Here is a 15,975-nt window from a genome sequence, read left to right on the forward strand (position 1 = left end):
TTCCAGTACCTATATAATGCACATTTTTCAGAGATATTGTTGCTTACGGCCACACCACCCTGAACATCCCCTTCCTCGTCTGATCTCGGAAGCCAAGCACAGTTGGGCCTGGTTTGTACTTGGATGGAAGACCTCTTGGGAATACCAGGTGCTTTAAGCTTTTTCTCTTCTCTCAACCACCTGCATGTCTTTTGTTGCAATGTCTGATCACCCTGTGACACATGAGGAAGTTGGTCATCTTCAGCTGCTGCTGCTTTGTTGGCAGACACGAAGTGATCTGAGAGTCTCATTTTCAGCTGGAGAGAATTATCACGTCAGGGAACAAGATATGCCCGCTACATATCAGCCTTTCTCTGCAAATATCTGGTTACATAGAGGAACCATATGATTTGATTACCTATATAATGCGCATTTGTCACAGAGATTGTTGCTTACGGCCAAACCACCCTGAATATGTCCAACCTCGTCTGATCTCGGAAGCCAAGGAGGGTTGGGCCTGGTTAGTACTTTGATGGGAGACCGCTTGGGAATACCAGGTGCTGTAAGCTTTTTCTCTTCTCTCTACCACCTGCATGTCTTTTGTTGCAACGTCTGATCACCCTGTGACACATGAGGAAGTTGGTCATCTTCAGCTACTGCTGCTTTGTTGGCAGACACAAAGTGATCTGAGAGTCTCAGTTTCAGCTGCAGAGAATAATCACGTCAGGGAAGAAGATGTGCCCACTACACATCAGCCTTTCTCGGAAATGATCTGGTTGCATAGAGGAACCGTATGATTCCAGTACCTATATAATGCACATTTGTCAGAGACATTGTTGCTTACGGCCACACCACCCTGAACATGCTCGACCTCGTCTGATCTCGGAAGCCAAGGAGGTTTGGGCCTGGTTAGTACTTGGATAGGAGACCTCTTGGGAATACCAGGTGTGGTAAGCTTTTTCTCTTCTCTCTACCACCTGCATGTCTTTTGTTGCAACGTCTGATCACCCTGTGACACATGAGGAAGTTGGTCATCTTCAGCAGCTGCTGCTGCTTTGTTGGCAGACACGAAGTGATCTGAGAGTCTCAGTTTAAGTTGCAGAGAATGATCACATCAGGGAAGAAGATATGCCCATAACAAGTGAGCCTTTCTCGGAAATTATCTGGTTACATAGAGGAAGTGTATGATTCCAGTACTTATATAATGCACATTTGTCACAGTTATTGTTGCTTACGGCCACACCACCCTGAATATACCCGACCTCGTCTGATCTCGGAAGCCAAGCACGTTTGAGCCTGGTTAGTACTTGGATGGTAGACTGCTTGGGAATACCAGGTGCTGTAAGCGTTTTCTCTTCTCTCTACAACCTGCATGTCTTTTGTTGCAACGTCTGATCACCCTGTGACACATGAGGAAGTTGGTGATCTTCAGCTGCTGCTGCTTTGTTGGCAGACACCAAGTGATCTGAGAGTCTCAGTTTCAGCTGCAGAGAATAATCACATCAGGGAAGAAGATGTGCCCATAACAAGTCAGCCTTTCTCTGCAATTATCTGGTTACATAGAGGAAGTGTATGATTCCAGTACCTATATAATGCACATTTGTCACAGAAATTGTTCCTTACGGCCACACCACCCTGAATATGCCCGACCTCGTCTGATCTCGGAAGCCAAGGAGGGTTGGGCCTGGTTAGTACTTTAATGGGAGACTGCTTGGGAATACCAGGTGCTGTAAGCGTTTTCTCTTCTCTCAACAACCTGCATGTCTTTTGTTGCAACGTCTGATCTCCCTGTGACACATGAGGAAGTTGGTCATCTTCAGCTGCTGCTGCTTTGTTGGCAGACACGAAGTGATCTGAGAGTCTCAGTTTCAGCTGAAGAGAATAATCACGTCAGGGAAGAAGATGTGCCCACTACACATCAGCCTTTCTCAGCAATTATCTGGTTACATAGAGGAACCGTATGATTCCTGTACTTATATAATGCACATTTGTCACAGACATTGTTGCTTACGGCCACACCACCCTCAATATGCCTGACCTCGTCTGATCTCGGAAGCCAAGAAGAGTTGGGCCTGGTTAGTACTTTGGTGGGAGACCGCTTGAAAATACCAGGTGCTGTAAGCTTTTTCTCTTCTCTCTACAACCTGCATGTCTTTTTTTGCAACGTCTGATCACCCTGTGACACATGAGGAAGTTGGTCATCTTCAGCTGCTGCTGCTTTGTTGGCAGACACAAAGTGATCTGAGAGTCTCAGTTTCAGCTGCAGAGAATAATCACGTCAGGGAAGAAGATGTGCCCACTACACATCAGCCTTTCTCGGAAATGATCTGGTTGCATAGAGGAACCGTATGATTCCAGTACCTATATAATGCACATTTGTCAGAGACATTGTTGCTTACGGCCACACCACCCTGAACATGCTCGACCTCGTCTGATCTCGGAAGCCAAGGAGGTTTGGGCCTGGTTAGTACTTGGATAGGAGACCTCTTGGGAATACCAGGTGTGGTAAGCTTTTTCTCTTCTCTCTACCACCTGCATGTCTTTTGTTGCAACGTCTGATCACCCTGTGACACATGAGGAAGTTGGTCATCTTCAGCAGCTGCTGCTGCTTTGTTGGCAGACACGAAGTGATCTGAGAGTCTCAGTTTAAGTTGCAGAGAATGATCACATCAGGGAAGAAGATATGCCCATAACAAGTGAGCCTTTCTCGGAAATTATCTGGTTACATAGAGGAAGTGTATGATTCCAGTACTTATATAATGCACATTTGTCACAGTTATTGTTGCTTACGGCCACACCACCCTGAATATACCCGACCTCGTCTGATCTCGGAAGCCAAGCACGTTTGAGCCTGGTTAGTACTTGGATGGTAGACTGCTTGGGAATACCAGGTGCTGTAAGCGTTTTCTCTTCTCTCTACAACCTGCATGTCTTTTGTTGCAACGTCTGATCACCCTGTGACACATGAGGAAGTTGGTGATCTTCAGCTGCTGCTGCTTTGTTGGCAGACACCAAGTGATCTGAGAGTCTCAGTTTCAGCTGAAGAGAATAATCACGTCAGGGAAGAAGATGTGCCCACTACACATCAGCCTTTCTCAGCAATTATCTGGTTACATAGAGGAACCGTATGATTCCTGTACTTATATAATGCACATTTGTCACAGACATTGTTGCTTACGGCCACACCACCCTCAATATGCCTGACCTCGTCTGATCTCGGAAGCCAAGAAGAGTTGGGCCTGGTTAGTACTTTGGTGGAAGACCGCTTGAAAATACCAGGTGCTGTAAGCTTTTTCTCTTCTCTCTACCACCTGCATGTCTTTTTTTGCAACGTCTGATCACCCTGTGACACATGAGGAAGTTGGTCATCTTCAGCTGCTGCTGCTTTGTTGGCAGACACAGAGTGATCTGAGAGTCTCAGTTTCAGTTGCAGAGAATAATCACATCAGGGAAGAATATGTGCCCACTACAAGTCAGCCTTTCTCGGCAATTATCTGGTTTCATAGAGGAAGTGTATGATTCCAGTACCTATATAATGCACATGTGTCACAGAAATTGTTCCTTACGGCCACACCACCCTGAATAAGCCTGACCTCGTCTGATCTCGGAAGCCAAGGAGGGTTGGGCCTGGTTAGTACTTTAATGGGAGACTGCTTGGGAATACCAGGTGCTGTAAGCGTTTTCTCTTCTCTCTACAACCTGCATGTCTTTTGTTGCAACGTCTGATCACCCTGTGACACATGAGGAAGTTGGCCATCTTCAGCTGCTGCTGCTTTGTTGGAAGACACGAAGTGATCTGAGAGTCTCAGTTTCAGCTGAAGAGAATAATCACGTCAGGGAAGAAGATGTGCCCACTACACATCAGCCTTTCTCAGCAATTATCTGGTTACATAGAGGAACCGTATGATTCCTGTACCTATATAATGCACATTTGTCACAGACATTGTTACTTACGGCCACACCACCCTGAATTTGCCTGACCTCGTCTGATCTCGGAAGCCAAGCAGTGTTGGGCCTGGTTAGTACTTGGGTGGGAGACCTTTTGGGAATACCAGGTGCTGTAAGGTTTTTCTCTTCTCTCTACCACCTGCATGTGTTTTGTTGCAACGTCTGATCACCCTGTGACACATGAGGTATTTGGTCATCTTCAGCTGCGGCTGCTTTGTTGGCAAACACGAAGTGATCTGAGAGTCTCAGTTTCAGCTGAAGAGAATGATCACGTCAGGGAACAAGATGTGCCCACTACACATCAGTCTTTCTCTGCAATTATCTGGTTGCATAGAGGAACCGTATGATTCCAGTACCTATATAATGCACATTTTTCAGAGATATTGTTGCTTACAGCCACACCACCCTGAACATGCCCGCCCTCGTCTGATCTCGGAAGCCAAGCACAGTTGGGCCTGGTTTGTACTTGGATGGAAGACCTTTTGGGAATACCAGGTGCTTTAAGCTTTTTCTCTGCTCTCTACCACCTGCATGTCTTTTGTTGCAACGTCTGATCACCCTATGACACATGAGGAAGTTGGTCATCTTCAGCAGCTGCTGCTGCTTTGTTGGCAGACACGAAGTGATCTGAGAGTCTCAGTTTCAGTTGCAGAGAATGATCACATCAGAGAAGATTATTTGCCCGCTACACATCAGCCTTTCTCGGCAATTATCTGGTTGCATAGAGGAACCGTATGATTCCAGTACCTATATAATGCACATTTGTCAGAGACATTGTTGCTTACGGCCACACCACCCTGAAGAAGCCTGACCTCGTCTGATCTCGGACGCCAAGCAGGGTTGTACCTGGTTAGTACTTGGATGGGAGACAGCTTGGGAGTACCAGGTGCTGTAAGCTTTTTCTCTTCTCTCTACCACCTGCATGTGTTTTGTTGCAACGTCTGATCACCCTGTGACACATGAGGAAGTTGGTCATCTTCAGCTGTTGCTGCTTTGTTGGAAGACACGAAGTGATCTGAGAGTCTCAGTTTCAGCTGAAGAGAATAATCACGTCAGGGAAGAAGATGTGCCCACTACACATCAGCCTTTCTCAGCAATTATCTGGTTACATAGAGGAACCGTATGATTCCTGTACTTATATAATGCACATTTGTCACAGACATTGTTGCTTACGGCCACACCACCCTGAATATGCCTGACCTCGTCTGATCTCGGAAGCCAAGCAGAGTTGGGCCTGGTTAGTACTTGGGTGGGAGACCGCTTGAAAATACCAGGTGCTGTAAGCTTTTTCTCTTCTCTCTACCACCTGCATGTCTTTTTTTGCAACGTCTGATCACCCTGTGACACATGAGGAAGTTGGTCATCTTCAGCTGCTGCTGCTTTGTTGGCAGACACAGAGTGATCTGAGAGTCTCAGTTTCAGCTGCAGAGAATAATCACATCAGGGAAGAATATGTGCCCACTACAAGTCAGCCTTTCTCGGCAATTATCTGGTTTCATAGAGGAAGTGTATGATTCCAGTACCTATATAATGCACATTTTTCAGAGATATTGTTGCTTACGGCCACACCACCCTGAACATCCCCTTCCTCGTCTGATCTCGGAAGCCAAGCACAGTTGGGCCTGGTTTGTACTTGGATGGAAGACCTCTTGGGAATACCAGGTGCTTTAAGCTTTTTCTCTTCTCTCAACCACCTGCATGTCTTTTGTTGCAATGTCTGATCACCCTGTGACACATGAGGTATTTGGTCATCTTCAGCTGCGGCTGCTTTGTTGGCAAACACAAAGTGATCTGAGAGTCTCAGTTTCAGCTGAAGAGAATGATCACGTCAGGGAACAAGATGTGCCCACTACACATCAGCCTTTCTCTGCAATTATCTGGTTGCATAGAGGAACCGTATGATTCCAGTACCTATATAATGCACATTTTTCAGAGATATTGTTGCTTACGGCCACACCACCCTGAACATCCCCTTCCTCGTCTGATCTCGGAAGCCAAGCACAGTTGGGCCTGGTTTGTACTTGGATGGAAGACCTCTTGGGAATACCAGGTGCTTTAAGCTTTTTCTCTTCTCTCAACCACCTGCATGTCTTTTGTTGCAATGTCTGATCACCCTGTGACACATGAGGAAGTTGGTCATCTTCAGCTGCTGCTGCTTTGTTGGCAGACACGAAGTGATCTGAGAGTCTCATTTTCAGCTGGAGAGAATTATCACGTCAGGGAACAAGATATGCCCGCTACATATCAGCCTTTCTCTGCAAATATCTGGTTACATAGAGGAACCATATGATTTGATTACCTATATAATGCGCATTTGTCACAGAGATTGTTGCTTACGGCCAAACCACCCTGAATATGTCCAACCTCGTCTGATCTCGGAAGCCAAGGAGGGTTGGGCCTGGTTAGTACTTTGATGGGAGACCGCTTGGGAATACCAGGTGCTGTAAGCTTTTTCTCTTCTCTCTACCACCTGCATGTCTTTTGTTGCAACGTCTGATCACCCTGTGACACATGAGGAAGTTGGTCATCTTCAGCTACTGCTGCTTTGTTGGCAGACACAAAGTGATCTGAGAGTCTCAGTTTCAGCTGCAGAGAATAATCACGTCAGGGAAGAAGATGTGCCCACTACACATCAGCCTTTCTCGGAAATGATCTGGTTGCATAGAGGAACCGTATGATTCCAGTACCTATATAATGCACATTTGTCAGAGACATTGTTGCTTACGGCCACACCACCCTGAACATGCTCGACCTCGTCTGATCTCGGAAGCCAAGGAGGTTTGGGCCTGGTTAGTACTTGGATAGGAGACCTCTTGGGAATACCAGGTGTGGTAAGCTTTTTCTCTTCTCTCTACCACCTGCATGTCTTTTGTTGCAACGTCTGATCACCCTGTGACACATGAGGAAGTTGGTCATCTTCAGCAGCTGCTGCTGCTTTGTTGGCAGACACGAAGTGATCTGAGAGTCTCAGTTTAAGTTGCAGAGAATGATCACATCAGGGAAGAAGATATGCCCATAACAAGTGAGCCTTTCTCGGAAATTATCTGGTTACATAGAGGAAGTGTATGATTCCAGTACTTATATAATGCACATTTGTCACAGTTATTGTTGCTTACGGCCACACCACCCTGAATATACCCGACCTCGTCTGATCTCGGAAGCCAAGCACGTTTGAGCCTGGTTAGTACTTGGATGGTAGACTGCTTGGGAATACCAGGTGCTGTAAGCGTTTTCTGTTCTCTCTACAACCTGCATGTCTTTTGTTGCAACGTCTGATCACCCTGTGACACATGAGGAAGTTGGTGATCTTCAGCTGCTGCTGCTTTGTTGGCAGACACCAAGTGATCTGAGAGTCTCAGTTTCAGCTGCAGAGAATAATCACATCAGGGAAGAAGATGTGCCCATAACAAGTCAGCCTTTCTCTGCAATTATCTGGTTACATAGAGGAAGTGTATGATTCCAGTACCTATATAATGCACATTTGTCACAGAAATTGTTCCTTACGGCCACACCACCCTGAATATGCCCGACCTCGTCTGATCTCGGAAGCCAAGGAGGGTTGGGCCTGGTTAGTACTTTAATGGGAGACTGCTTGGGAATACCAGGTGCTGTAAGCGTTTTCTCTTCTCTCAACAACCTGCATGTCTTTTGTTGCAACGTCTGATCTCCCTGTGACACATGAGGAAGTTGGTCATCTTCAGCTGCTGCTGCTTTGTTGGCAGACACGAAGTGATCTGAGAGTCTCAGTTTCAGCTGAAGAGAATAATCACGTCAGGGAAGAAGATGTGCCCACTACACATCAGCCTTTCTCAGCAATTATCTGGTTACATAGAGGAACCGTATGATTCCTGTACTTATATAATGCACATTTGTCACAGACATTGTTGCTTACGGCCACACCACCCTCAATATGCCTGACCTCGTCTGATCTCGGAAGCCAAGAAGAGTTGGGCCTGGTTAGTACTTTGGTGGGAGACCGCTTGAAAATACCAGGTGCTGTAAGCTTTTTCTCTTCTCTCTACAACCTGCATGTCTTTTTTTGCAACGTCTGATCACCCTGTGACACATGAGGAAGTTGGTCATCTTCAGCTGCTGCTGCTTTGTTGGCAGACACAAAGTGATCTGAGAGTCTCAGTTTCAGCTGCAGAGAATAATCACGTCAGGGAAGAAGATGTGCCCACTACACATCAGCCTTTCTCGGAAATGATCTGGTTGCATAGAGGAACCGTATGATTCCAGTACCTATATAATGCACATTTGTCAGAGACATTGTTGCTTACGGCCACACCACCCTGAACATGCTCGACCTCGTCTGATCTCGGAAGCCAAGGAGGTTTGGGCCTGGTTAGTACTTGGATAGGAGACCTCTTGGGAATACCAGGTGTGGTAAGCTTTTTCTCTTCTCTCTACCACCTGCATGTCTTTTGTTGCAACGTCTGATCACCCTGTGACACATGAGGAAGTTGGTCATCTTCAGCAGCTGCTGCTGCTTTGTTGGCAGACACGAAGTGATCTGAGAGTCTCAGTTTAAGTTGCAGAGAATGATCACATCAGGGAAGAAGATATGCCCATAACAAGTGAGCCTTTCTCGGAAATTATCTGGTTACATAGAGGAAGTGTATGATTCCAGTACTTATATAATGCACATTTGTCACAGTTATTGTTGCTTACGGCCACACCACCCTGAATATACCCGACCTCGTCTGATCTCGGAAGCCAAGCACGTTTGAGCCTGGTTAGTACTTGGATGGTAGACTGCTTGGGAATACCAGGTGCTGTAAGCGTTTTCTCTTCTCTCTACAACCTGCATGTCTTTTGTTGCAACGTCTGATCACCCTGTGACACATGAGGAAGTTGGTGATCTTCAGCTGCTGCTGCTTTGTTGGCAGACACCAAGTGATCTGAGAGTCTCAGTTTCAGCTGAAGAGAATAATCACGTCAGGGAAGAAGATGTGCCCACTACACATCAGCCTTTCTCAGCAATTATCTGGTTACATAGAGGAACCGTATGATTCCTGTACTTATATAATGCACATTTGTCACAGACATTGTTGCTTACGGCCACACCACCCTCAATATGCCTGACCTCGTCTGATCTCGGAAGCCAAGAAGAGTTGGGCCTGGTTAGTACTTTGGTGGGAGACCGCTTGAAAATACCAGGTGCTGTAAGCTTTTTCTCTTCTCTCTACCACCTGCATGTCTTTTTTTGCAACGTCTGATCACCCTGTGACACATGAGGAAGTTGGTCATCTTCAGCTGCTGCTGCTTTGTTGGCAGACACAGAGTGATCTGAGAGTCTCAGTTTCAGTTGCAGAGAATAATCACATCAGGGAAGAATATGTGCCCACTACAAGTCAGCCTTTCTCGGCAATTATCTGGTTTCATAGAGGAAGTGTATGATTCCAGTACCTATATAATGCACATGTGTCACAGAAATTGTTCCTTACGGCCACACCACCCTGAATAAGCCTGACCTCGTCTGATCTCGGAAGCCAAGGAGGGTTGGGCCTGGTTAGTACTTTAATGGGAGACTGCTTGGGAATACCAGGTGCTGTAAGCGTTTTCTCTTCTCTCTACAACCTGCATGTCTTTTGTTGCAACGTCTGATCACCCTGTGACACATGAGGAAGTTGGCCATCTTCAGCTGCTGCTGCTTTGTTGGAAGACACGAAGTGATCTGAGAGTCTCAGTTTCAGCTGAAGAGAATAATCACGTCAGGGAAGAAGATGTGCCCACTACACATCAGCCTTTCTCAGCAATTATCTGGTTACATAGAGGAACCGTATGATTCCTGTACCTATATAATGCACATTTGTCACAGACATTGTTACTTACGGCCACACCACCCTGAATTTGCCTGACCTCGTCTGATCTCGGAAGCCAAGCAGTGTTGGGCCTGGTTAGTACTTGGGTGGGAGACCTTTTGGGAATACCAGGTGCTGTAAGGTTTTTCTCTTCTCTCTACCACCTGCATGTGTTTTGTTGCAACGTCTGATCACCCTGTGACACATGAGGTATTTGGTCATCTTCAGCTGCGGCTGCTTTGTTGGCAAACACGAAGTGATCTGAGAGTCTCAGTTTCAGCTGAAGAGAATGATCACGTCAGGGAACAAGATGTGCCCACTACACATCAGTCTTTCTCTGCAATTATCTGGTTGCATAGAGGAACCGTATGATTCCAGTACCTATATAATGCACATTTTTCAGAGATATTGTTGCTTACGGCCACACCACCCTGAACATGCCCGCCCTCGTCTGATCTCGGAAGCCAAGCACAGTTGGGCCTGGTTTGTACTTGGATGGAAGACCTTTTGGGAATACCAGGTGCTTTAAGCTTTTTCTCTGCTCTCTACCACCTGCATGTCTTTTGTTGCAACGTCTGATCACCCTATGACACATGAGGAAGTTGGTCATCTTCAGCAGCTGCTGCTGCTTTGTTGGCAGACACGAAGTGATCTGAGAGTCTCAGTTTCAGTTGCAGAGAATGATCACATCAGAGAAGATTATTTGCCCGCTACACATCAGCCTTTCTCGGCAATTATCTGGTTGCATAGAGGAACCGTATGATTCCAGTACCTATATAATGCACATTTGTCAGAGACATTGTTGCTTACGGCCACACCACCCTGAAGAAGCCTGACCTCGTCTGATCTCGGACGCCAAGCAGGGTTGTACCTGGTTAGTACTTGGATGGGAGACAGCTTGGGAGTACCAGGTGCTGTAAGCTTTTTCTCTTCTCTCTACCACCTGCATGTGTTTTGTTGCAACGTCTGATCACCCTGTGACACATGAGGAAGTTGGTCATCTTCAGCTGTTGCTGCTTTGTTGGAAGACACGAAGTGATCTGAGAGTCTCAGTTTCAGCTGAAGAGAATAATCACGTCAGGGAAGAAGATGTGCCCACTACACATCAGCCTTTCTCAGCAATTATCTGGTTACATAGAGGAACCGTATGATTCCTGTACTTATATAATGCACATTTGTCACAGACATTGTTGCTTACGGCCACACCACCCTGAATATGCCTGACCTCGTCTGATCTCGGAAGCCAAGCAGAGTTGGGCCTGGTTAGTACTTGGGTGGGAGACCGCTTGAAAATACCAGGTGCTGTAAGCTTTTTCTCTTCTCTCTACCACCTGCATGTCTTTTTTTGCAACGTCTGATCACCCTGTGACACATGAGGAAGTTGGTCATCTTCAGCTGCTGCTGCTTTGTTGGCAGACACAGAGTGATCTGAGAGTCTCAGTTTCAGCTGCAGAGAATAATCACATCAGGGAAGAATATGTGCCCACTACAAGTCAGCCTTTCTCGGCAATTATCTGGTTTCATAGAGGAAGTGTATGATTCCAGTACCTATATAATGCACATTTGTCACAGAAATTGTTCCTTACGGCCACACCACCCTGAATAAGCCTGACCTCATCTGATCTCGGAAGCCGAGGAGGGTTGGGCCTGGTTAGTACTTTAATGGGAGACTGCTTGGGAATACCAGGTGCTGTAAGCGTTTTCTCTTCTCTCTACAACCTACATGTCTTTTGTTGCAACGTCTGATCACCCTGTGACACATGAGGTATTTGGTCATCTTCAGCTGCGGCTGCTTTGTTGGCAAACACAAAGTGATCTGAGAGTCTCAGTTTCAGCTGAAGAGAATGATCACGTCAGGGAACAAGATGTGCCCACTACACATCAGCCTTTCTCTGCAATTATCTGGTTGCATAGAGAAACCGTATGATTCCAGTACCTATATAATGCACATTTTTCAGAGATATTGTTGCTTACGGCCACACCACCCTGAACATCCCCTTCCTCGTCTGATCTCGGAAGCCAAGCACAGTTGGGCCTGGTTTGTACTTGGATGGAAGACCTCTTGGGAATACCAGGTGCTTTAAGCTTTTTCTCTTCTCTCAACCACCTGCATGTCTTTTGTTGCAATGTCTGATCACCCTGTGACACATGAGGAAGTTGGTCATCTTCAGCTGCTGCTGCTTTGTTGGCAGACACGAAGTGATCTGAGAGTCTCATTTTCAGCTGGAGAGAATTATCACGTCAGGGAACAAGATATGCCCGCTACATATCAGCCTTTCTCTGCAAATATCTGGTTACATAGAGGAACCATATGATTTGATTACCTATATAATGCGCATTTGTCACAGAGATTGTTGCTTACGGCCAAACCACCCTGAATATGTCCAACCTCGTCTGATCTCGGAAGCCAAGGAGGGTTGGGCCTGGTTAGTACTTTGATGGGAGACCGCTTGGGAATACCAGGTGCTGTAAGCTTTTTCTCTTCTCTCTACCACCTGCATGTCTTTTGTTGCAACGTCTGATCACCCTGTGACACATGAGGAAGTTGGTCATCTTCAGCTTCTGCTGCTTTGTTGGCAGACACGAAGTGATCTGAGAGTCTCAGTTTCAGTTGCAGAGAATGATCACATCAGAGAAGATGATTTACCCGCTACACATCAGCCTTTCTCGGCAATTATCTGGTTGCATAGAAGAACCGTATGATTCCAGTACCTATATAATGCACATTTGTCAGAGACATTGTTGCTTACGGCCACACAACCCTGAACATGCCCGACCTCGTCTGATCTCGGAAGCCAAGCACAGTTGGGCCTGGTTTGTACTTGGATGGAAGACCTCTTGGGAATAGGAGGTGCTGTAAGCTTTTTCTCTTCTCTCTACCACCTGCATGTCTTTTGTTGCAACGTCTGATCACCCTGTGACACATGAGGAAGTTGGTCATCTTCAGCTTCTGCTGCTTTGTTGGCAGACACAAAGTGATCTGAGAGTCTCAGTTTCAGCTCGAGAGAATAATCACGTCAGGGAAGAAGATGTGCCCACTACTTATCAGCTTTTCTTGGCAATTATCTGGTTACATAGAGGAACTGTATGATTCCAATATCTTTATAATGCACATTTGTCACAGTTATGGTTGCTTACCGCCACACCACCCTGAATATGCCTGACCACGTCTGATCTCGGAAGCCAAGCAGGTTTGGGCCTGGTTAGTACTTGGATGATAGACTCTCTGGGAATACCAGGTGCTGTAAGCTTTTTCTCTTCTCTCTACCACCTGCATGTCTTTTGTTGCAACGTCTGATCACCCTGTGACACATGAGGAAGTTGGTCATCTTCAGCTGCTGCTGCTTTGTTGGCAGACACAAAGTGATCTGAGAGTCTCAGTTTCAGCTGCAGAGAATAATCACGTCAGGGAAGAAGATGTGCCCACTACACATCAGCCTTTCTCGGAAATGATCTGGTTGCATAGAGGAACCGTATGATTCCAGTACCTATATAATGCACATTTGTCAGAGACACTGTTGCTTACGGCCACACCACCCTGAACATGCTCGACCTCGTCTGATCTCGGAAGCCAAGGAGGTTTGGGCCTGGTTAGTACTTGGATGGAAGACCTCTTGGGAATGCCAGGTATGGTAAGCTTTTTCTCTTCTCTCTACCACCTGCATGTCTTTTGTTGCAACGTCTGATCACCCTGTGACACATGAGGAAGTTGGTCATCTTCAGCAGCTGCTGCTGCTTTGTTGGCAGACACGAAGTGATCTGAGAGTCTCAGTTTCAGCTGCAGAGAATGATCACATCAGGGAAGAAGATGTGCCCATAACAAGTGAGCCTTTCTCGGAAATTATCTGGTTACATAGAGGAAGTGTATGATTCCAGTACTTATATAATGCACATTTGTCACAGTTATTGTTGCTTACGGCCACACCACCCTGAATATACCCGACCTCGTCTGATCTCGGAAGCCAAGCAGGTTTGAGCCTGGTTAGTACTTGGATGGTAGACTGCTTGGGAATACCAGGTGCTGTAAGCGTTTTCTCTTCTCTCTACAACCTGCATGTCTTTTGTTGCAACGCCTGATCACCCTGTGACACATGAGGAAGTTGGTCATCTTCAGCTGCTGCTGCTTTGTTGGCAGACACCAAGTGATCTGAGAGTCTCAGTTTCAGCTGCAGAGAATAATCACATCAGGGAAGAAGATGTGCCCATAACAAGTCAGCCTTTCTCTGCAATTATCTGGTTACATAGAGGAAGTGTATGATTCCAGTACCTATATAATGCACATTTGTCACAGAAATTGTTCCTTACGGCCACACCACCCTGAATATGCCCGACCTCGTCTGATCTCGGAAGCCAAGGAGGGTTGGTCCTGGTTAGTACTTTAATGGGAGACTGCTTGGGAATACCAGGTGCTGTAAGCGTTTTCTCTTCTCTCTACAACCTGCATGTCTTTTGTTGCAACGTCTGATCACCCTGTGACACATGAGGAAGTTGGTCATCTTCAGCTGCTGCTGCTTTGTTGGAAGACACGAAGTGATCTGAGAGTCTCAGTTTCAGTTGCAGAGAATGACCACATCAGAGAAGATGATATGCCCGCTACACATCAGCCTTTCTCGGCAATTATCTGGTTGCATAGAGGAACCGTATGATTCCAGTACCTATATAATGCACATTTGTCAGAGACATTGTTGCTTACGGCCACACCACCCTGAACATGCCTGACCTCGTCTGATCTCGGAAGCCAAGCAGTGTTGGGCCTGGTTAGTACTTGGATGGGAAATCTCTTGGGAATACCAGGTGCTGTAAGCTTCTTCTCTTCTCTCGACCACCTGCATGTCTTTTGTTGCAACGTCTGATCATCCTGTGACACATGAGGAAGTTGGTCATCTTCAGCAGCTGCTGCTTCTTTGTTGGCAGACACGAAGTGATCTGAGAGTCTCAGTTTCAGCTGCAGAGAATAATCACATCAGGGAGGAAGATGTGCCCACTACAAGTCAGCCTTTCTCGGCAATTATCTGGTTACATAGAGGAAGTGTATGATTCCAGTACTTAGCAGCCACCACCCCAAGGCCCCTAAGGGACCCCGCCCCACACCGCAAGACAGCCCCACCTGCAAGCCCCCAAAACTGCCCTCCAAGCCCGACACACAGTCCCCCCCAGCAATCACCAACCCAGTCCCCACGACCCGAGAGACCACCAGACGCCCGAAGCCACACAGCCCCCCCCCAGCACACACCCAACCGCCCAGAGCGACGGGACAGCAACCCACCACCACCACTATGTGATAAAGCTAATCAGCGGGGACCAGAGAGAATGAAATTCAGCCAATTGATGTTTGAAAGAGGCAGACATTGTTTCCATGCTAATGTAATCTAAAAGAACATTTCTAAACAGGTTAATACACAGATTATTCTTCACTTTCCAGTTCATGAGAATAGTTTTCTTTGCGATACATAACACTGTGAGGACCATGTGTGCTGAGTTCATTTCCATGTTGATGTTGTCTAAGTCACCCAGCATGCAGGAATGCTACACTTTAGCCACGTTGATAGGTCCGTACACACTTCAAACCAGAACTTCTGGACAGGCGCACAAAACCACAAAGCGTGTGCATAATCATCAGGTGTGTTATCTGTGCAATGTGAGCAGATGTTAGAGTGTGTTAGACCCATCCTTAACATCCTTTGTCCTGTATAGTGTGTTCTATGAAGAATTTTGTATTGTATGAGCTGTAAATTAGGATTTCGAGTCATTCTAAAGGTGTTCAAACATATTTGTGGCCAGAAGCTGTGTGGTTCATCTATTGGGCTAGGTTTAAACCATTTTGATATATACTGTAACCTATTGGCTAAGGAATAGCGCTGAAAATGAGGTAAATCTAATCAACCACTTTCCTTGGTTTTCTGTAGCGTTTTTAAACTAATACGTGGTGGTTTGTTTTTCCACAGAAATTTGGAGATGCATTAATCTAGTGACTTAAACCAAGTAGCAGATGGTTTTATGGGGATCATTGAGAACAAATAGTTAACTTTTGGTAGTATCATCATTTTAATGGTTGTAACTCTCCCCATAAGTGATATAGGTAAGGACTTCCAACGAGAGAGATCGTCCTCTACTGTCTTTAATAATTGCACATAATTTAGCTTTGTTAGCTCTGAGAGCCTGGAGGAAATGTTTATGCCTAAATATCTAATATTTCCTGACTGTAAAGTGATCGCAGGTATATTCTGGACCCTACAGTTAATGG

The 15,975-nt window shown here is 46.2% G+C and overlaps 38 pseudogenes; all 38 read left to right on the forward strand.

Annotated features, from left to right (window-relative positions):
* Window positions 1-41: 41 nt before the first annotated feature.
* Window positions 42-160, forward strand: LOC140297048 (5S ribosomal RNA; annotated as a pseudogene).
* Window positions 161-429: 269 nt separating this feature from the next.
* Window positions 430-548, forward strand: LOC140316527 (5S ribosomal RNA; annotated as a pseudogene).
* A 269-nt stretch (window positions 549-817) lies between these two features.
* LOC140292329 (5S ribosomal RNA) lies at window positions 818-936 on the forward strand (annotated as a pseudogene).
* A 272-nt stretch (window positions 937-1,208) lies between these two features.
* LOC140289687 (5S ribosomal RNA) lies at window positions 1,209-1,327 on the forward strand (annotated as a pseudogene).
* A 269-nt stretch (window positions 1,328-1,596) lies between these two features.
* LOC140275326 (5S ribosomal RNA) lies at window positions 1,597-1,715 on the forward strand (annotated as a pseudogene).
* A 269-nt stretch (window positions 1,716-1,984) lies between these two features.
* On the forward strand, window positions 1,985-2,103 carry LOC140282739 (5S ribosomal RNA; annotated as a pseudogene).
* Window positions 2,104-2,372: 269 nt separating this feature from the next.
* On the forward strand, window positions 2,373-2,491 carry LOC140292330 (5S ribosomal RNA; annotated as a pseudogene).
* Window positions 2,492-2,763: 272 nt separating this feature from the next.
* Window positions 2,764-2,882, forward strand: LOC140289688 (5S ribosomal RNA; annotated as a pseudogene).
* Window positions 2,883-3,151: 269 nt separating this feature from the next.
* On the forward strand, window positions 3,152-3,270 carry LOC140291184 (5S ribosomal RNA; annotated as a pseudogene).
* Window positions 3,271-3,539: 269 nt separating this feature from the next.
* On the forward strand, window positions 3,540-3,658 carry LOC140291548 (5S ribosomal RNA; annotated as a pseudogene).
* A 269-nt stretch (window positions 3,659-3,927) lies between these two features.
* Window positions 3,928-4,046, forward strand: LOC140309383 (5S ribosomal RNA; annotated as a pseudogene).
* A 269-nt stretch (window positions 4,047-4,315) lies between these two features.
* Window positions 4,316-4,434, forward strand: LOC140295230 (5S ribosomal RNA; annotated as a pseudogene).
* A 272-nt stretch (window positions 4,435-4,706) lies between these two features.
* Window positions 4,707-4,825, forward strand: LOC140295032 (5S ribosomal RNA; annotated as a pseudogene).
* A 269-nt stretch (window positions 4,826-5,094) lies between these two features.
* Window positions 5,095-5,213, forward strand: LOC140301107 (5S ribosomal RNA; annotated as a pseudogene).
* Window positions 5,214-5,482: 269 nt separating this feature from the next.
* On the forward strand, window positions 5,483-5,601 carry LOC140297049 (5S ribosomal RNA; annotated as a pseudogene).
* A 269-nt stretch (window positions 5,602-5,870) lies between these two features.
* Window positions 5,871-5,989, forward strand: LOC140297050 (5S ribosomal RNA; annotated as a pseudogene).
* Window positions 5,990-6,258: 269 nt separating this feature from the next.
* LOC140316532 (5S ribosomal RNA) lies at window positions 6,259-6,377 on the forward strand (annotated as a pseudogene).
* A 269-nt stretch (window positions 6,378-6,646) lies between these two features.
* Window positions 6,647-6,765, forward strand: LOC140292332 (5S ribosomal RNA; annotated as a pseudogene).
* A 272-nt stretch (window positions 6,766-7,037) lies between these two features.
* Window positions 7,038-7,156, forward strand: LOC140289689 (5S ribosomal RNA; annotated as a pseudogene).
* A 269-nt stretch (window positions 7,157-7,425) lies between these two features.
* LOC140275333 (5S ribosomal RNA) lies at window positions 7,426-7,544 on the forward strand (annotated as a pseudogene).
* A 269-nt stretch (window positions 7,545-7,813) lies between these two features.
* On the forward strand, window positions 7,814-7,932 carry LOC140282743 (5S ribosomal RNA; annotated as a pseudogene).
* A 269-nt stretch (window positions 7,933-8,201) lies between these two features.
* On the forward strand, window positions 8,202-8,320 carry LOC140292333 (5S ribosomal RNA; annotated as a pseudogene).
* Window positions 8,321-8,592: 272 nt separating this feature from the next.
* LOC140289690 (5S ribosomal RNA) lies at window positions 8,593-8,711 on the forward strand (annotated as a pseudogene).
* Window positions 8,712-8,980: 269 nt separating this feature from the next.
* On the forward strand, window positions 8,981-9,099 carry LOC140282751 (5S ribosomal RNA; annotated as a pseudogene).
* A 269-nt stretch (window positions 9,100-9,368) lies between these two features.
* LOC140291549 (5S ribosomal RNA) lies at window positions 9,369-9,487 on the forward strand (annotated as a pseudogene).
* Window positions 9,488-9,756: 269 nt separating this feature from the next.
* On the forward strand, window positions 9,757-9,875 carry LOC140309388 (5S ribosomal RNA; annotated as a pseudogene).
* Window positions 9,876-10,144: 269 nt separating this feature from the next.
* On the forward strand, window positions 10,145-10,263 carry LOC140294961 (5S ribosomal RNA; annotated as a pseudogene).
* Window positions 10,264-10,535: 272 nt separating this feature from the next.
* LOC140295033 (5S ribosomal RNA) lies at window positions 10,536-10,654 on the forward strand (annotated as a pseudogene).
* A 269-nt stretch (window positions 10,655-10,923) lies between these two features.
* On the forward strand, window positions 10,924-11,042 carry LOC140301108 (5S ribosomal RNA; annotated as a pseudogene).
* Window positions 11,043-11,311: 269 nt separating this feature from the next.
* LOC140294706 (5S ribosomal RNA) lies at window positions 11,312-11,430 on the forward strand (annotated as a pseudogene).
* A 269-nt stretch (window positions 11,431-11,699) lies between these two features.
* On the forward strand, window positions 11,700-11,818 carry LOC140297051 (5S ribosomal RNA; annotated as a pseudogene).
* Window positions 11,819-12,087: 269 nt separating this feature from the next.
* Window positions 12,088-12,206, forward strand: LOC140316535 (5S ribosomal RNA; annotated as a pseudogene).
* Window positions 12,207-12,475: 269 nt separating this feature from the next.
* Window positions 12,476-12,594, forward strand: LOC140296089 (5S ribosomal RNA; annotated as a pseudogene).
* Window positions 12,595-12,863: 269 nt separating this feature from the next.
* Window positions 12,864-12,982, forward strand: LOC140294828 (5S ribosomal RNA; annotated as a pseudogene).
* Window positions 12,983-13,251: 269 nt separating this feature from the next.
* On the forward strand, window positions 13,252-13,370 carry LOC140295109 (5S ribosomal RNA; annotated as a pseudogene).
* Window positions 13,371-13,642: 272 nt separating this feature from the next.
* LOC140269327 (5S ribosomal RNA) lies at window positions 13,643-13,761 on the forward strand (annotated as a pseudogene).
* A 269-nt stretch (window positions 13,762-14,030) lies between these two features.
* Window positions 14,031-14,149, forward strand: LOC140290996 (5S ribosomal RNA; annotated as a pseudogene).
* Window positions 14,150-14,418: 269 nt separating this feature from the next.
* LOC140300835 (5S ribosomal RNA) lies at window positions 14,419-14,537 on the forward strand (annotated as a pseudogene).
* The last annotated feature ends 1,438 nt before the right edge of the window (window positions 14,538-15,975 follow it).

Source organism: Leuresthes tenuis, unplaced genomic scaffold, assembly GCF_036924035.1.
Source record: "Leuresthes tenuis unplaced genomic scaffold, fLeuTen1.0.hap1 SCAF_1, whole genome shotgun sequence".
Classification (NCBI taxonomy): Eukaryota; Metazoa; Chordata; class Actinopteri; order Atheriniformes; family Atherinopsidae; genus Leuresthes; species Leuresthes tenuis.